Source organism: Crocuta crocuta, unplaced genomic scaffold (assembly GCF_008692635.1).
Source record: "Crocuta crocuta isolate KB4526 unplaced genomic scaffold, BGI_CrCroc_1.0 scaffold383, whole genome shotgun sequence".
NCBI lineage: Eukaryota > Metazoa > Chordata > Mammalia > Carnivora > Hyaenidae > Crocuta > Crocuta crocuta.
In genome coordinates, this window is record NW_027531897.1 from 1,067,233 (window position 1) to 1,085,190 (window position 17,958).

Below are 17,958 nucleotides of genomic sequence, written 5' to 3' on the forward strand. Positions count from 1 at the left end.
TGGCAGTTGTTTTTCTATATTATTATCTACTCAACTGATACTTCTTCAATGTCTCCGTGTTCTGTGCACTAAATGCAGCAGAAATGATACCTCCTGTCTGGTGAGGCAATTATTTACAGTTTGTTGCCACTCCTGCTAGAGCAAACCCAATTTTAATACATTAAAAGATGGAATCCAGAGTCTGGCACATAGTGGGTTCTCAGTAAATGTTTGTTGAATGGATGCATGAGCCCGTTATGAAATCTGAGAAATTCAATGTGAGCAGCCATATAACATGACCTCTGCTTTACCTTGGTCTGTATTCCTGTGAAAAGGATTCATTCTCCTACTTCTCAAGAGGAAAATACTTGTTTCTATAATGTATTCATGCAATCAACATTTGCTGAGCAGCTGTTTTGTGGTGGGCACAGTGCTGGGCACACTGGCTAAGAGCCGCCTAGGTTCTGATCTCTACTTGCAGTTGCAATGTACTGGTTGACCCATGCTTTATTGACTTGGGTAGTTAGGTAATTACTCAGTTAAGCACTGCTGCCTTTGAAAATGTTTCCTTTCTTTCTCCCTGAATTATTCCAAGAGAGGAGAGAGGGAGGCAGCTGATTGGTATGAATGTCAGGGCCATAATAAACCCTGAATTTACTTAAGGGTACGTGAAATGAAACAAATCAAGTGTTAACCAACATTTTCTTTGAAATGAGGTTGGGAAGGATTAGCTTAGGGGAGGGTATCATTAGAAAGAGAAGAGCCATTAATCACTGTCCCAAAATAATCCAAGTTGAATATCTTATTGTTTAATTATTTTTAATCTTTTGGAAATACAGAGCTGCCCCAGGGTGTTTTCTTTTCTCTCTCCCTCCTACAGAGCAGCCTGCTCTGGGAGCTGAAGTCCTCCTGTGTATTCCTTGAACTGGATCCAAATTCATTACAGATAGACTGTGAAGTGGACGTAGATGATGAAGCTGGTGAAGAGGAGAGGGCAGGAGGGAAGGCAAGCCAGCGACGGTAAGTAGCCAGGGCTGGTTTTAAAAGTTGAAAGGTGATCTTTGACCTTCTCATGACTCATAAAGCACTTTATGACTCCCACCCTTTGGTCAAGAATTTTCAAGCTTAACAAAAGGGCTTTTAGCTCAAATGCCATTTTAACCAAGCTTCACAAGGATGACTTATTTTACTTTCTGTGTTGACCAAGGAAAGTCCTTCGCTTTGACTACCTAATAGCCCACCAACTTGGATGAGCCCATGTCTGTTTGCCAGGTCATGTACTTTGTCCAGGCCTAGAACAAGGGGAGTGAGGTTTGTTGTCTCAGTGGTGGGAAATGGATCACAAGATGTCTGATTTAGGCACATAGATGGATTAGGACTGCCAATCGGCAAAATAAAGAGAGCAGAATTTTCCAGTTAGGAGCCGTTCGAAGTTCTAAACCCTCACAAGGCAAGCTAATGGAATCCCTGGAGGAGGCTTTCTGGGCTCAGTACCATAGGCCCATCCCCAGGACTCTCTATTACTTTTAGGATTCAGCATCAGAATCTCGGATGCTGCAGTATGCCTGATAGAGTACCAGTTATCCCCTTTACTACTGTTGAAATGTCCATTTGCCCTCTGAGAAAGGCAACTATCAGAGACCATGATGGGATTCAAAGGTAGTTCAGATGCTCTGTGACCAATTTGTTCAGGGAGTAAGCTATAGAAGACCATAGGGGATAGAAGATTTGAACTTTCTGTTTTCTTTTACCTTCCTCCTCATATTTTCTGAACTCTATTTTCCAAGCCAAAAAACATGATTAAAGAATTATAGCCAGTCTTCTTTTAAGAGACCTGGCAAATGCTATTGTGGTAGATTAAAGATGGCTACAAATTGTCCAACATTTAATGCCATATGGGGTCTATGTCCCTTCAGCTTGAATCTGGACAAGATTCTGGGACTGCATGACCAATTGAATTCTTTGGAGGTGACACCTATGTGGCACTTTGTGGCAATTGATTTCCAGAATATGTTGGTTGGGTTCAAGATAAGGCATCTGAATATGGTGATACATAGGGACCTCTCATAGTTTTGAGAAAAGGATCACATTTAACAAGAGTCTAGTAATTTCCAGGTTCTGTGCCAGCTTTGAGGGACATGGCTATTCATATATGGCTCCCGTTTGTAAGAAGTTCACCATCTAATGGAAATGAAAGATGTACATGAGACATCACGATTTGGGCCAGTGATGGTACTGATGGGATGCAGGCTAAACAAGACTGCACAGCTTATCCTGAAGAGCGTGACCGAGAACCCCATTTTAGGCTGTACTAGCTGTAAAAATATGGGTTTTGGAGTGATTCCCGGGGACTGTGCAGGGAGTCATCTGAACAGCCTCCACTGAAAAGGTGACAGTTCAGCAAGATTTTGAGAGAGTGGGAGTTTGTGCTCCTAAATCCGGAGTCCTGGCAGCCCTACGTGTTGTGAGAGGTATCATATGACAAGTACTAAGATGCTTCCCTAACCAAAAATACCTTCCTCGCTAGTCCTACTACGGTGATCAAAATTTCTACCATATTCAGTGTGCCTGGGTGGCTCAGTCAGTTAAGCTTTCGACTCGTGATCTTGACTTAGGTCATGATCTCACGGTTCTGTGAGATTGAGCCCTGCATGAGCTCAAGCCCAATTCCTGCTCTGTGCTGACAGTGTGGAGCCTGCTTGGGGTTTTCTCTCTCCCTCTCTCTCTGCACCTTCCTCTACTCATACTGGCATGTGCTCTCTCTCTCTCTCTCAAATAAATACACATTGAAAAAACTTTTACAATATTCAATCTTTGAATAGGCTTAGAAAGTCTGAAAAATTTTAAATATTTTTTGGAAAAGATAACACAGTAGGTCATTTTTTAGTCACTCACATGTTGACACAAATTTCCTTTTTTTAAAAATTTATTTGTTTTGAAAGAGGAAGAGCACAAGAGTGGGGTAGGGGCAGAGAGAGAGAGAGAGAGGGAGAAAGAATCCCAAATAGGACATGGTCAGTGCAGAGCCTGATGCAGGGCTCAAAGTCACATACCATGAGATCATAACCTGAGCCAAAACCGAGACTCAGACACACAACTGACTGAGCCTGTCAGGCACCCCACAAATTTCCTTATTTTTATGTTCAAAATTATTGTATTTCATGGACTATTGGGCTCGTATATTATAGGTGTTCAAAGTAGTTTTTCTAATTAAATAGATGGTTTGTCTTAAGCTCAAAATACAGATGCTCAAAGGCATAGACTACTTTATAGATTGACACTCCAATGAGTTGTAAGGAACCCCTCCTTTCAAAGCATGAGTTGGTTCCCGCATAGAGAGTGATTGTATGCTCTTGAAAGAACAAATAAACACCTGCTTATGTTCAGAGCTTATTTAGCACTGAGGGTGGTAGTGAGGAAGACACAGCAGTACTTGGCATGGTGCCCTCAGGGGTTGCGATCTACTTAATCAAAATTGACACCTAATTCAGAAGATTATGATGTATACATATTTCAACAGGAGGTAATGTGGCAGCCATTTGCAGTGGTGTAGGAATGGAGCAAAAAAGTCAGCCAGAGGAGGATTCTGGTGCCAAGGAAGTTTCTTTACAAGCATCCTCTACCACAAAAGGACCCTCTGTGCAGTATATCCAGTGTGTTCTAGATACAGAGAATGCTCATAGCTTCTATAAAAGAATACTTCGATCTTAGAGGAAGGTTATCTTTTGGAAAGACAATTAAGCATAATGATTATTTGGGTTACAAAGGGGGAATGACATCTTCTCAGCTGTCACCTGAACCACGTTCTTTGAGGCTATCATGGTCAGAGGAAATTCTTTCATGTATTGATTATCTAATCTATCTGTTCTACTTGTTTCCACAAAAGGGTTTGAAGCCTAACAGTATCTTTAATCCCATTTCTATTTAGCTGACAGCTTTTCTAAACTCCAGGTCTGGTGATAACATTTCACTGCTGAAAGTGCATACAAAAAAAAAAAATTCCACTGTTTCCACCCACTATAGCATTCCATAGCCTGGCCCCCTCACCTCTCCGGGCTCCCATCTTGCCCCAGCTGTTTACACCCCAGACTCTGGCCACACAGCTGTTTTCTGAAATTCCTTTCCCCACAACCCTTCCTAGCCCACAGTGCCTTCCCTTGCATCTAGATTGGCTTTTACCTGTACTGGAACCAGCTCAGGCATCAACTCCCTAATTACACTTTAGCTTTTAACTTCCAGGAAAGAATGCATTTATGTGGTCTTCATTGGGCATTCGCTACACTTAAAACCATGTGGTTTTCTCGATATTCTTGTTTGCCCCCCTCACTCCACCCACTCTCCACCCTTCTCCATTCTTCTTTGTGCCCTAGGAGGCTGACTCACATGCATCCCATTCTCCCTTATCCTTCAGCTCCCACTTGGCCTTGGCTAGTAGGAGACAGGAGCAGGAGATCGGGAAGTAAGAGGAGAGGAACGGAGTTGAAGTATTAATCCCCTGACTTCAGACTGCCTGGTTGCTAAGGTTTGTGTCTTTCTGCCAAAAGCTGCAATCTTTTCCAGGGAACCCTGCCTCTCTAGCTGTGCTCTCTGGTATCCTCGCCTCTTTCTTTTGTATTCAGGCTCACACTGGTAGGTGCACTTGTTAGTTCCTACTGGTCATGAAGCACTGCACTGCCTGGTTTGTTCCCTGCAACCCTGCCTATGAACAATCTCATTCATTTCATGAATTACTAATATGAGTGAGCCATCTGTATCCTGAATGACTCTGACTACAACACCTAGTCTGCATATCAGAAGCTTTATGTAACATTTCTTATCTGATATTTTGGGGTCTTTCTTCCAAGATACGATCTGAACTGCTTCTCTGAGCTATAAGACGGATAGACACAGCCTGCTAATACCAGAAAACATCATTCCAAGACCCCACTCCTATACTTCAAATGAGGAATTCGGATGTCTTGTTTATCTACCATGCCCCTAGTGACAAATCTAATGAATTTAGATCAGGAAAACTCCCATAGTAGTATTTATTAATAGCCATGTATATCCCACCCTCAATTGGCAGAAGATAAAATATTTATATAGAAGCTGGAAGCAAATAGAAAAAACTAATATTGCTCTTCTTCCAATCCCTTCACAAATTATGAAGGTGGCAATTCAATTATATAAGAGGTATTTAGATTAATTATAGCAACTGAAATGACAAAGTAGATGCTCATTAAAGGCTTGCCACAATTTTTTAATTGGATGATTTCTGGTACCATGAGTACTGTGCAGAGCTGACCTGAAACCAGAATTGCATTCCCATTTGAAGCAGCCAGTTTCTGAAGACACCCATGTCGTTCCTTGGATGTTGGTGGCCCAGATCACATTGTGGTCAATCTGTGGAGTGCCCCAAGTGAGAAAGACCACCCATTAGTCTCTGAATTGCAAGGCAAGGAGAGTAACTCTCTGTGAAGTATTTGCCAAATGATAATGTCACCTACACATATGTTCCTCTGGTGGAAAATTACACGTCTGAGCCAGGGACAGTTGTACATTTAAAGGTTCACATCAGCAAGGAATCCCTCCAGCTTTCCTCCCCGATGAATGCCCAGATCCACACAGGCAGATGTAGCTGAGCCTCTAGGCCGGGGGTCTGGAGAGGCAGCCACCACAGAGAGGGAGTTTTTCATGAGTGATGCTTGTGGATCAAAGTGAAACCCCTGACTTGTGTGCCCAGGGGCAAAGATCTGAACCCCTGGCCTGAAAGAGGGCTCTGTTGAAAGAACAGTAGTCCTCCCTATGCTGAAATTGGCCAGTGGGAGTTTTTCAATTTGCACCTGGTGTTGGGCAGGAGTTCATGAAAATCCACAGAAAGGAATGTTTCCGAGTTGAATGATGGAAAAGGGAAAAAAAGTTGAACGGTAGTCCTCCGGAATCATGAAAAGCCCTGATTGAATTTCTGAAACAGACTTAAATCTTTGCCGAGGAGAATGCTTCCCAGCTGGCCTCAGAGGTTTGCCCGGCACTAACGCATGCAGTGGGGCGTCCGCTGTCCCCTCTGTAGGGAGGCTTTGGGAGGCCAGCCGAGTAGCTTACAGCCACCCGGGGAAGCCATAAGGGCTGTGCTTTTCTGACCAGGAGTCTTCTCTTTCCAGGGCAGAAGCCTTTTCCCAGCCCACTGATTACTTAAAATTCATACTCAGTGACAGCCCTTTCTTGACTGAGAAGCAGATTTTTGGTATTTTCTAAACCCACTTTTTCTTTCCAAAAGGGCCAGAGTCTTTTTGTAAAACACACATTGTATGTCATCTAATAATTATCGTTCAGTAGTACAAAAATAATAAATGCTCACTACACAAATTTCACAAGCCACTGAAGAGACTAATAAAGAGACTTAAAGTCACCCTTAATGTTACTCTGGCACTGACCACCATGAAAGGATCAGAGGGTATTCTTTCAGTCTCCCTTTCCTAAGCATTTAACAATATACAAGAAATGTGTTTTATAAACTATAAAAGAAACCCCAAATGTATATTTGAGAACTTGAAACTACAATAACTGAAGTTAAAATTACCAAAGACCACAGTGTTGCTTTGCTGAAGACACCTCTGTATGTCTATTTTACTTGACTTCCCAGAGCGTTTGAAACTGTTGACCAAATGTCTCTTTGAGATCTTACTGTTTCTTGTCAGTTTCCCACTCCCGCAGCCCTTATCCTGGTCACTCTCTAGAAACTACTGCTCTTAAAGCTTTCTGTTATGGGACTTGAGATCTCTCTGCCTGAGATTTCCAAATTTGTGTTCTATGCCATCATGAGACATGCATCTTAAACATAATATGGAAATGTGAAAATAGTTAAGCCATGAATTCTATACACTTGAAGGAACAACTTTCCTCTGTGAGAAGTAGAAATGATCTGAATGGTTTCATTCTTGGCACGTTGCTAGTTTTGAGAGGTTGAGGAAACATTCAAATGACCTGTCTGAAAAATATGAAGTAGGCCACATGTTAGGAAACTTTGGAATAAAGTGATGGGAACCAGGGTGAGGTAGAGGGGAGTGATTCACAGTGCGATGTGGATGCTAGGACTGCGTCCACACTAACGAGGAGTAGGAAGGCACCATTCGTCCAAGTAATGTGGGAAATCTTTGCCATCATTCGCTTAAATGCCCTGTAACTTTTTTACGGAATGGGTTGTTCCAACGTAGGGAACTCCTGGTCTCCTCATCAGAGAAGCCCGCTGGCTCTATCACTCGTCATTTCACTTTCCATTAAGATGCTCATTTGCTCCCAGCTTGACTTATCTCTGCTCTGTCTTACTTCTTTGTGGTCCTGCTTAAATGTGCTTGAATTTGTCAGTGTGGTAGGTTCAGACTGTGGTCAGAGTTAAGATAATTTGTTAAGCTGATGGAAGCTGAGACTTCAGAAATGGACATTGGACTTTCCAGTACCTTTATGAAAAATTAAGACTCTTGGGTGCAGATCATAATGATAATGAAGAAGTTTGATTTCTGGATTATGCACCATGCATTGGATCAGATGCTTTATAAGCCTTATCTCATTTAGTTCTCCATCAAGCTTAGGCAGTAGCTACATCTCTTATTTCTAGCCCACAGAAGTGTAAACAAGGCTCAGAGAGGTTAAGTCGCTTGCCTAAGTTCACCCAGCAGGTAAGTTGCAGGGCTTCTACTTGATCCTGGACTATTCTATTTTAGAACCTTAATGGCTACATGTTGCTGCCTCCCCTTGTTGTCCTGGAACATTTCTCATCAATTGAACCCGGTAATGGCATTTCAGGCTGGCAGAGGCTCTCAGCCCTGGATCCACATTGACTCACAGGGACCTTTTGAAAAATGCTAATCCCAAGTCCAGCCCCTAATGAGTCTGATTTAATTGGACTTGAGGTGAGTACTGGTATCTTCACTTAGGTCCAGCCCAGTGTTTGGTTTTTTGAAAAAGTGATTCCAAGGCTCAGGCAAGCTTTGAGTTGGAGATATATTTTCTTCTGGGAAATAGATGCATAAACTCTCGGAGTTCAATTTCTTCTCCACTGTCTCTCCAACTTGTTCCGAATGCCCAGCCTTCTCTCCCACAGACACACGCGTTTCAAGAATCCACGCCTGTTCAGAAGTTTTCTAATCACTCCCCTGAGCACTCCCTAAGAAATCCCGTATTTAGTTTGGCCCAAATGTTGGTGTGGAGAATGCCTTATCGTTAGATTTTGATCAACTGATGTGTGCCGCATCTTCCCACCCAGTTAATTTGTATAGTCCTTAAGGGCAAAGCTATGTGTTCTCCAACTTCCCTTTCCCCGAAGATATCTCACATACTGCTGTGTGTGCAGGTGTATGAAAAATGCTGGCTGAGTTAGTGCAAAACTACTATGGGGTTTCAAACCTATGAGAGAGTATGCAAGGGACAAAGAAGAAAGATAAATCTGGTATTGGCAATCTTTTAGAATAATTGTACTTTATGTATTCAGAAAATATTGAACATCTCTTATGTGGCAATCATATTCTACTGAAAGACAGAATTATCCCATATATAAACCATAAGTGAGTCTTTTCAGATCGTATCAGTATCTTTCTTGGTGGGCGTAATAAGATTTTTGAGAGTTACAATTCACAGTCAAATGATGATGCAAATGACATATATGTGGGCTGTTCTAATTATTTCATGTATGTGGATGGGAGGCCTAAGGAAATTCTGCTAGTGACCTGTAGGGTAGGGAAAGCGTCAGTGTACTGGGTTCTCTTCAAATAAAACATGTCCCCAACGCAGTATTCAAATGGCTAAGGGATACATCATTCACTATGGGTTCTTTTCTTTTCTATTCTTTTCTTTTCTTTTCTTTTCTTTTCAAGTTCATTTATTTATTTTTGAGGGGTGGTGGGGGAGAGAATTGCAAGCAGGCTCCGTGCTGTCAGCTCAGAGCCTAAGGTGAGGCTTAAACTCAAGAACCATGAAATCATGACCTGAACTGAAATCAAGAGTCAGAGGCTTAACCGACTGAGCCACCCAGGTGCCTCACTGTGGGTTTTCTCTAACTGTGCTGAAAGGTGGGAAAAGGCATATTCCTGACAAAATGTTTATCTCATGTTGTTCTGGTGGTAACTTGGCAGTGATGGAGTTGTGGCTACTGGAGCCCTTTATAACATCATTTGACTACAGAACTCAGCTTTGTTTCTCACTGCTTCAATATGAAGCCTCTAAATAGTAGAAACAGTTATGAAAGACCATTGGTGTATTAGTTATCTATTGCTGCACAATGAATTACTATCAGTTTAGGAGCTTAAAATGAAACACATTTATTCCCTCACAGAATCTGTGAGTCAGGAGTCTGGGCACAACTTAGCAGGGTACCCTCCTCAGGGTCTCAGAAAGCTGTCATCCAGGTGTCTTCCAGACTGCATTCTCACTTGAAGGCTTAACTGAGCAAGAATCAGCTTCTAAGCTCACTCAAGTTTTGGGGAGAATTCATTTCCTTGCATTTGTAAGACTGAGGCCTCAGGCTTGTTGGTACCTGTCAGCTGGAAGCTGTCCTAGAGAATGCCCTTAACCCCTTGCCATGTGGACCAATCTACCAGCAAGACAGAGATTTTCATACTACAACATAATAATTGAGGTGATAACCTATCACTTTTGCTGTATTTTGTTGGGTTAGAAGCAAGTTCTAGGTTGGACCCATGCACAAGAGGAAGAGATTACACAGGGCTGCCATACCAGGAATATAGAACTAAGAATCATGGGGCCATCTTTAGAGTCTGTCTATCATACTTGGTTTTATTTAAAAACAAAACAAAATGAAATACTTGTCTTTGGAAATTATAACTAATGTAATAACTTTCAGTGGTTGCTGATAAGCAGACATCTTAAACACTTTCCTTTTATAAATTTAAACTTTGTTCTCCATGGGTCTATTCTGGGGGTAGAAGGGGAGGTACATCTTTTAAACATTACTTTAAAACTGGTTTGTAGGGGCACCTGGGTGGCTCAATCAGTTATGTGTCCAACTTTGGCTCAGGTCATGATCTCACAGTTTGTGGATTCAAGCCCTGCATTGGGCTCTGTGCTAACAGCCCAGAGCCTGAACCTGCTTCAGATTCTGTGTCTCCCCTTCTCTCTGCCCCTCCCCTGCTCACACGTTGCGTGTCTGTCTGTCTCTGTCTCTCAAAAATAAACAAACATTAAAAAAAAACTGGTTTGTAAACTGACAAATGTCTACACTGTTCATGATTTTTATGACGGTCCAAGGCGACCTCCTATCTTTTTGAGGTAAGCTGACTTCATCCTGTTCTATACAATAGGCAGCCAAAATAAATCGCCTGAATTTTTCAACGTGCCTTTCTAGGAGACAAGCCTTCTCGGGAATATTTGCCAAGTGAACGTCCTCTGTGCAGACTCACATGATGCTCTGTCATCTTTGGGAGGAGAGCCAATATTGTAAAAAGTTGCCAGGGAAAAAAAAGGATCACAGCAAAATAACCGGAGCATTTAACCAGCCTGAGTTTGGTACGCCTGATGTCCATACCCTTTTAGGAAATATTTGCCTTTTATTGTCACTCTTTGCCTAGCCAGTATTTTAGTGGTTCCTTTTGCCTCTGGAAATTGGAGCCCTCAAGATACTAGACTCCAAGGGTGGTTTTGTCAGGACACAGGCAGTCACCAGAGAGTGGCTTGGAGGGAGTACTGATAATCCCCATTACTCATTACTGCCACCATCTTCCCCCCTNCACCCCTGCCTTTTCCTTGATATGGACAGTTGGTGTTTTCTTAGTCTTATGTAAAGTGCCGTAAACTAAGCTTGCAACTAGACTCCTCACTTACACCCTTCCATCCAGATTGCTACCCCCACATCACTCTCATTGAGAGGTTCGGGGGCTTCTCTCATTTCACGTTGATATCAGAAGAGAGATTTGGAAACATTTGTATCTTTTTCTTGACCCTTCCCTGAGAATTCAAAGGGGAAAAAGTCACGTTACCTATTGTCTGAAAGACAGATGTGAACTAGCTGCTTCCCAGCCCCAGATATCGGCTTTTGTTCCATCTCTAGGAGGTGATTGTTGCCGGCCTCTGCGGGTTTCCCGGGTCAAAGAAACAGAATTGAGAACCTGGAAGTGTTGATCAAGACAGGCGCTGCAACTTTGATCAGTTAAGTAAGAATAAATCGGAAATTTATGTTTAAATTCCCTTCGAAATGCAGGCACCCTTGGAGGTTAAGGGGAGAAAGCGTTTGGCAGAATACAGCTGAGAAGTTGCCAGCCATATAATGCTTGAAACATCGCCAGATCCAGTTTGCCAAACCTGAAAGCAGCCAGGTTTGCTCATCTCCACATTAAGGGAACATTAAGGTCTTTATCTCTTGACCTGAACCTAATAAAGAAGGGGAATTTTAGAGCTGAGACTAATGTCTTTTTGAAAAAAATCACCTCCTAGTGCCTAATTGTTGTTGAGATCTCTGTGCGATGTTGCACATCTAATCCATGATATTCAATAAGACCCAAGTGTGGAGTTGGCACATAAGTTAAGGATGTTATAAAGAGGCAGGGACCAATTAGCCTCATTAAGTCGAGCAAGCCTCAGAACAAGTGATGGCCTTAAACTGCAGTAAGGAAAAATCAGATGAAATGTTAGAAAAGATGACATTATGTAATAGGCAAGGCCACAGCTGCATCAGGATATAAACTCACTTAACTTTTTTATTTAATTTTTAATTTATTTTTGAGAGAGACAGAGCCATGAGCAGAGGAGAGGCAGAGAGAAAGGGAGACACAGAATCCGAAGCAGGCTCCAGGCTCTGAGCTGTCAGTACAGAGCCTGACATGGGGCTCAAACCCACGAACCGTGAGATCATGACCTGAGCTGAAGTGGAACGCTTAACCGACTGAGCTACCCAGGTGCACCTATAAAATCACTTCTAGTGCAGAGCCTGACATGGGGCTCGATCTCATGACCGTGAGCTCATGACTGAGTCGAAATCAAGAGTTGGATGCTTAACTGACAAGCCACTCAGGCGCCTCTGTAGTAACTCATTTAATCTTTTTTTCTTCCATTTAATCTTTATAATAACTTTATGCTATAGTTTTTTGTCATGGTATTTTGGGATAGTATTAACATTGATTAACTGCTATAACAAACATCCTAAAATCTTAGTGGTTTGCATAATAAAAGATTTATTTCTTCCTTACATCATTGTCAATAACATGATTAGCAGGCAGATTTTCACACCATGGTTTGGGGAGGCAGCAGCAGCTGGAGGGGACTCAGAATCTTATCCTGGATCTTCTGCAACTGGCAGGCAGACTATGAGAGAAGAGAGAAGGAGCAGAGAGGATGTTATGGGAGGCTTTAGGGGTCAGCTCACTAGTGTCATTTCTACCTCTTCCACATTCCAATAGTCAGAACAGGTCACAGGGCTGCACATAGATGAAAGAGGAGAATGGGAAATGTGGTTTTCTTGTGTTCCCAGGGGGGAAAAGAGTGTGATAGATGCATAATGATAGATCTGCCACAAAAAGGTGCTATTATTATCCCCGCTTTATAGCTGAGGGGATTAAGGCATTGGAAGGTTCAATATCCAAGATCACGTAAATCAATACCCAATTTCAGAGTCAATAAGTAGGATGATGGGAGCCCATGCTTGTACCTACAACTCTCTACTGCCTCACAGTTATTGCAGGGCCAGAAATGTTATTCTCAAGCCTTTGCTATTTGTTTTGATGATTTTATCCCAGATCTAGCTTAGACTATTATTTATACATTTTTATGATTGGGTAAGTGTGCTATTTACAGAGTACCAGTCACAGATTATAATAAAAATCGGTTAGACAAACAAAACAGAATTCTTAATTCTGTAGGAACATTTTACATCAACTTTTCGCCCACACCTCCTACTTTCTTTCCCTGTCTCAGACCCACCCAACCACCAGTACCACTACTACCAAGAAAAAGGAGAAGAGAGAGAGAGAGAGAGAGAAAGAAAGAAAGAAAGAAAGAAAGAAAGAAAGAAAGAAAGAAAGAAAGAAAGATCCTGATAAAGTTTTCATAGTATTTGAGAAGGTCAAAGGGAGTTTATTGAGTTAATATCTGCTGCCACCTGAAATTAACCAGACATTTGGCTCTTTTCCCAAAATGGATGGTTAAAAATATCAGACCATGAGGACTGAATGAGTTTCGCCCAACTTTCAGCCTTGTGCTCAATAGCAGGCCACTGCATGGTTTTTCTTACCCACCACTGCTATTTCTCATGTGTCCAAAAACATCTGAAACCATCTCACTGAGCCTCCCCCGCGGAGCTTTGCCCTGAAGTCTTAGAGACAACCTCAGACTGGCCTGGTCAGACCCTTGGAAAACTTCAGTATCCTGCCTGTCAGATGTGTACATGTCAACACGCCACCTGTTCTGGCAGGAAACCAATTTTCTTTTCTGTTTCTTCCTCCTTTGGGAAATGTGCCTGTTTCTGGCATCTGTCCCCATGTATCCTGCTTCACACAGAGACAAAGAAGTCATTTCATTTCTCAAGCCGTCTTTCCCACTTAAAAAAAAAAAGAAAGAAAGAAAATTCTTGTGTTCTCTCCTAACAGTCCTCTTGACTCTTTCATCTTCCTCTACTTTATGTATCTAAAACTATTCTTGTTTCCTTGTATACTATTCTTGCTCCATTTTCTCTTAAAGTTCCCTTCTTTGTTTCTGTTTGGAGTCTTCATCTTTTTGAAATCACCTCTGATGTTATGAAAGAACCTCTCTTAAGTCATCTAAGGTGTTTTCATATGCATCAACCACCAATCTTAATGGTTTTCGTTACTGCTGTGGAACATTTTGCCACTGATCTTCAGAAAAGTTGGACTATTTGCTTTTCTTTCTTCCTAATAGTGCATACTAACATACAGATGGTATGGGTGAGAAAAACATGACAGTATTGAAATAGGGGCTTACACTATTGATCTGTACTTTAAGATACATGGCTTCCGGTACTTTTTTTTAAAGAGAACATTGGACTTTCTCATTTTTCCAAATTCCTGCCACCTCTGTTGTTTCAAACATGATTCCTTTGGGGTGTGAAAAGAAACAAGTTCCAGGGAGGCTGGTGTAGGCAGGTCAGATGGATTCTCTTCTTCCTACAGAATCATCCTGTGATCTTGGTAAAGTGAAGTTACAGGACAAAAGTGTATTTAAAGAAAGATATTATGGGACCGGAAGCTTAGAGAATTTAACTTTACTTCTGTGACTCAGATGCCTCCCATTTTAAGAAAGTCATCTGAACACTGTGTACTTTGGTTTTGCCTTTTCGTAAAAAGGAAACCAATAAAAATATAGCACTTACTATGTAGGCCCCTAACAAACTTCCAATAAATGGCTCGTTAAAATCGTTTTCAAAAAATGGTGTGGGTGAAAAAATTAATGAACTTACTCAGGAAGATGAAGTTCATTTCCCAGGAATTGGTATTTTGTGAACATTCTCTGCCCTCCTCCTTCTGTCTTCTACCAAATTTTTGCCAGTTTTTCTCTTCCAGTGAGCAACACTTGGGTTTGCTAGATGTGTTTCAAAGGACATGAGAATGTTAGTGAAAAACACAAGAAAGCAAGGTATAATGAAATATGTGGTACATGTTCTTAGACATAGTATGGATTTCCTTGTCATCCCCTCTCTGTCCTCTCTGAGACAAAGTGTCACAGTCACTAATTCTGCAGATTGTTATGGCAGAACCCATGGGCTCAAATCCTGGCCCCATTGCTGATTAGCTTTGTGATTTTCAGCAAGATAGATAACCTCTCCGGGCCTATCTGTCTTCATAAGCAAAGTCCTCTTTGGGAGCTGTAAGGCCCACATGAAGAAAAGCAAGAGAAACATTTAAACAGCACCTGGCCTGTTGTTAATATGCAACAAGTAGCTCTCCCATAAGCCCAACAGAGAATATTATTAACATATTAAACTAGTCTCTCTTCCTCTTCCCTTCAAATATGAATGCGTACAAATACTGTTTCCTTAAATTCCTTTGACCTTTACAGTTGATTGCCATGGGGAAAGAGAGGGTGGGTGGACACTTAAAAATTATATATATATATATATATATATATATACACACACACACATACATATATATATTTAAAAGTTTTAAAGTGTGTACTTATTTTTGAGAGAGAGGGAGACAGAGCACAGGTGGGGGATGGGCAGAAAGAGAAGGAGACACAGAATCTGAAGCAGACTCCAGGCTCTGAGCTGTCAGCACAGAGCCTGACACAGGGCTCAAACCTACTGACTGTGAGATCGTGACCTAAGCACCTAAGTCCGATGCTTAACCGACTGAGTCACTCAGGGACCCCTGGGTAGACATTTAAACTCAGAGGTTGTAATTTCCCTTTGAGTTGAAAAGCTAACGTTTTGAGTCAGTAGTGTGACAATAGCCTTGTAAGCCACGCGTTTGGGAAAAACAAAAAGAGCCTTCTACTTTGTAAAGCTTCCCTTTACTTATCTAGAGTCAAGTCTGGTAAATTTGGACTCCAGAGCTTTATTTATAAGACCTAGAAAAAAGAAGAAGGAAGATATGATGTAAGAATAAATTTCATCTGACTGAAAGGCAAAGTAAGAAAGCCCTTCAGGTTCCAGAGAGAGGAGTCCAGGAAGGAAGAGGAAGGAGAGGCAAGATTCCAGAAATTGAGGAGTATAACCTTACCATCAAGATCAAGATTCTGGGGCGCCTGGGTGGCTCAGTTGGTTAAGCATTCGACTTCGGCTCAGGTCATGATCTCACAGTTCCTGGGTTCAAGCCCCGCATCAGTCTCTGTGCTGATAGCTAGCTCAGAGCCTGGAGCCTGTTTCAGATTCTGTCTCCCTCTCTCTCTGACCCTCCCCTGTTCACTCTCTCTCTCTCTCTCTCTCTCAGAAATAAGTAAAACGTTAAAAAAAATTTTTTTTAAAAGATCAAAATTCTGAGTGGAAGAAGGCTTGAGAAACTCTCTCAGCAAATTGACACAACCTAAACACCTCAGGATAAATGTTAGTTGAGTCAGAAGCCCTTCAGGGAAGAGCTCCCTGTTTTGAGCCTAGCACCGGAGCAGCACGGAGCATGGTTCAGAAAGCCTGGAGGTGCCCTTCTTGGTCCACATGGAGCTGCAGAACCCTTGCATGTCTCAGTAGAAGAGTCAGGAAGTCCTATAGACCCCCAAACCACAGAGGGACAGGGAATAAGGAGGTTGTTTTATGGTGCTGGGTCCTCATGTCAGGAGCTCTGGCAGAAATCACAACTTCTGCCTCAAGTAGTAAGTGCAAACGAGGTAAGATACGTCATGCTAGAGACAAGAATGGGCAACAGAGAGAAGATTTGAACACTCACATCATGTCAGGCCTAGAACATCCAAAGAACAACTAAGACACCGTAATCTTGGAATAGCAACATTAACTTTTCTCTGCTCCCCGTGGAAATAAAGCCTTCTCAAATACAAAAAGATCTGAGAGAGAAAAAAAATAAAGAATCTATATTGACTTTTGCACACCTGAATATAATTCATAAGTTTCTGACCCTTCTATGAAAGTAATTGAGGACTGGCCTCATAGTGAAGTTGACTTTCAGTTTCTGTGTGTATTGTGTGTGTGTGTGTGTGTGCTGTGTAGTTATGTTGATAGTGGGTGGGGGCTGGGTTGGTTAGTATAGGACATCTAATTACTTCACAAAGATGTGAACAGAGAAAGCTATCTTTTGGAAAATAGATTTTGAAGCTTCACAGAATAAAGGTGGTAGTCTGCCACAGTAATGTGCTATTTTTTTCATATGAGAGTGGGTCACCTAAGGGCATCCACCAAAACATACACAGCTGTAGCCAATGCCATGCTATGCTAGCCACTTAGCTATAGGAGTAGTCCTAAACAGCATTTATGAGTCCTAGTCAGATATATCTCACTACTTACTGCCTGAAGCACTCCCTGTTTGGGGCTTGAAGTAATTCGACTAAAAATATACCTACCAATCAACACCTCCCTGTTGTTTCTAGCTACGTGGATGCTAAGGGCAGAAAAAGTCTCCAGATATACTTCAAAGAGCCCACAGATCTTCAGGACACTAGTTCACACAGTGTTGTGGAAAGCAGAATAGATATGTAGCACAGTTACCAATAGTGTCAACAAACTCAAGGTGTTAGCATGTGAAATGAGGTTGTTATTTTGATGACAGTGATTATATCAACTGTTCCTCCTTACAATCATAAGGTGCTTTTAGATTGTGGACACGAAAATTACCAACTGGTAATTTGGAGATTAAATTAACAGCAGCCCATTCAAAATAAATTGATTCATTTTGGCTCGGTGGCATTAGGCAACAGAAGGAATGTGAAGTTCTCAAACTGGTTTGTACCACATCTTTGTAGCTCGAGCTTGGTGAAGTTCTGGACAGATGGCTCTTTCAGGCATTGCTCAACTAGGAGGTCATTTCTGCTGTTGTCAGAATGGAAATCCCAAAAACACATATTTGAGAGTCCACAGACTGTCTTCATAGTATATTTCAGTAACGTCAAAAGCTTCACGGTTGGAAAATTCTTTACTTTGTCACCCAAGTCCTCCTGATTCACGAGAAATCACTATGTTCCCGAATATCCATCAATCTTATTCCAAGTCTCCATATTGGATGCGAGAAATCCTGTCTCCTCCTCAAGTATTTCTGAGTATCCCTAGATGGCTTACATTCCTGGTGGTTGCTTATTGTATCAGTTAGGAATTGGGCCCAGCTTCATGTAACCAAAATTTAACTGCTGCGGTTTAACCAAGTGGAAAGAGGGGTGGTGTTCTCACACATTAAATGTCTGGAGGTGAGCCATCCCAAGGGCTCTGTAAGCTCTTTACTGTTCCAGTCCCCTTCAATATTTCTTTCCTCCATCTGTAACGTAGGGCTTTTGCCTCATGGTTGTTGCTTCACAGTCACAAGATGGCTGCCCCCTTTTCCATGTTCACTGTCTTTGCTCTCAGCAGAAAGAAGGGATGTCTGAGGGGCTCAAGGACTCCAA

The 17,958-nt window shown here is 41.9% G+C and overlaps 1 long non-coding RNA gene across 1 annotated transcript in view; it reads left to right on the top strand.

Annotated features, from left to right (window-relative positions):
* Window positions 1-728: 728 nt before the first annotated feature.
* LOC144239485 (uncharacterized) overlaps window positions 729-17,958 on the top strand; it is a 138,902-nt gene continuing 121,672 nt past the window's right edge. Inside the window, exon 1 of the long non-coding RNA XR_013337446.1 lies at window positions 729-999. This is a non-coding gene — a long non-coding RNA (uncharacterized LOC144239485). The remainder of the gene's footprint in view (window positions 1,000-17,958) is intronic.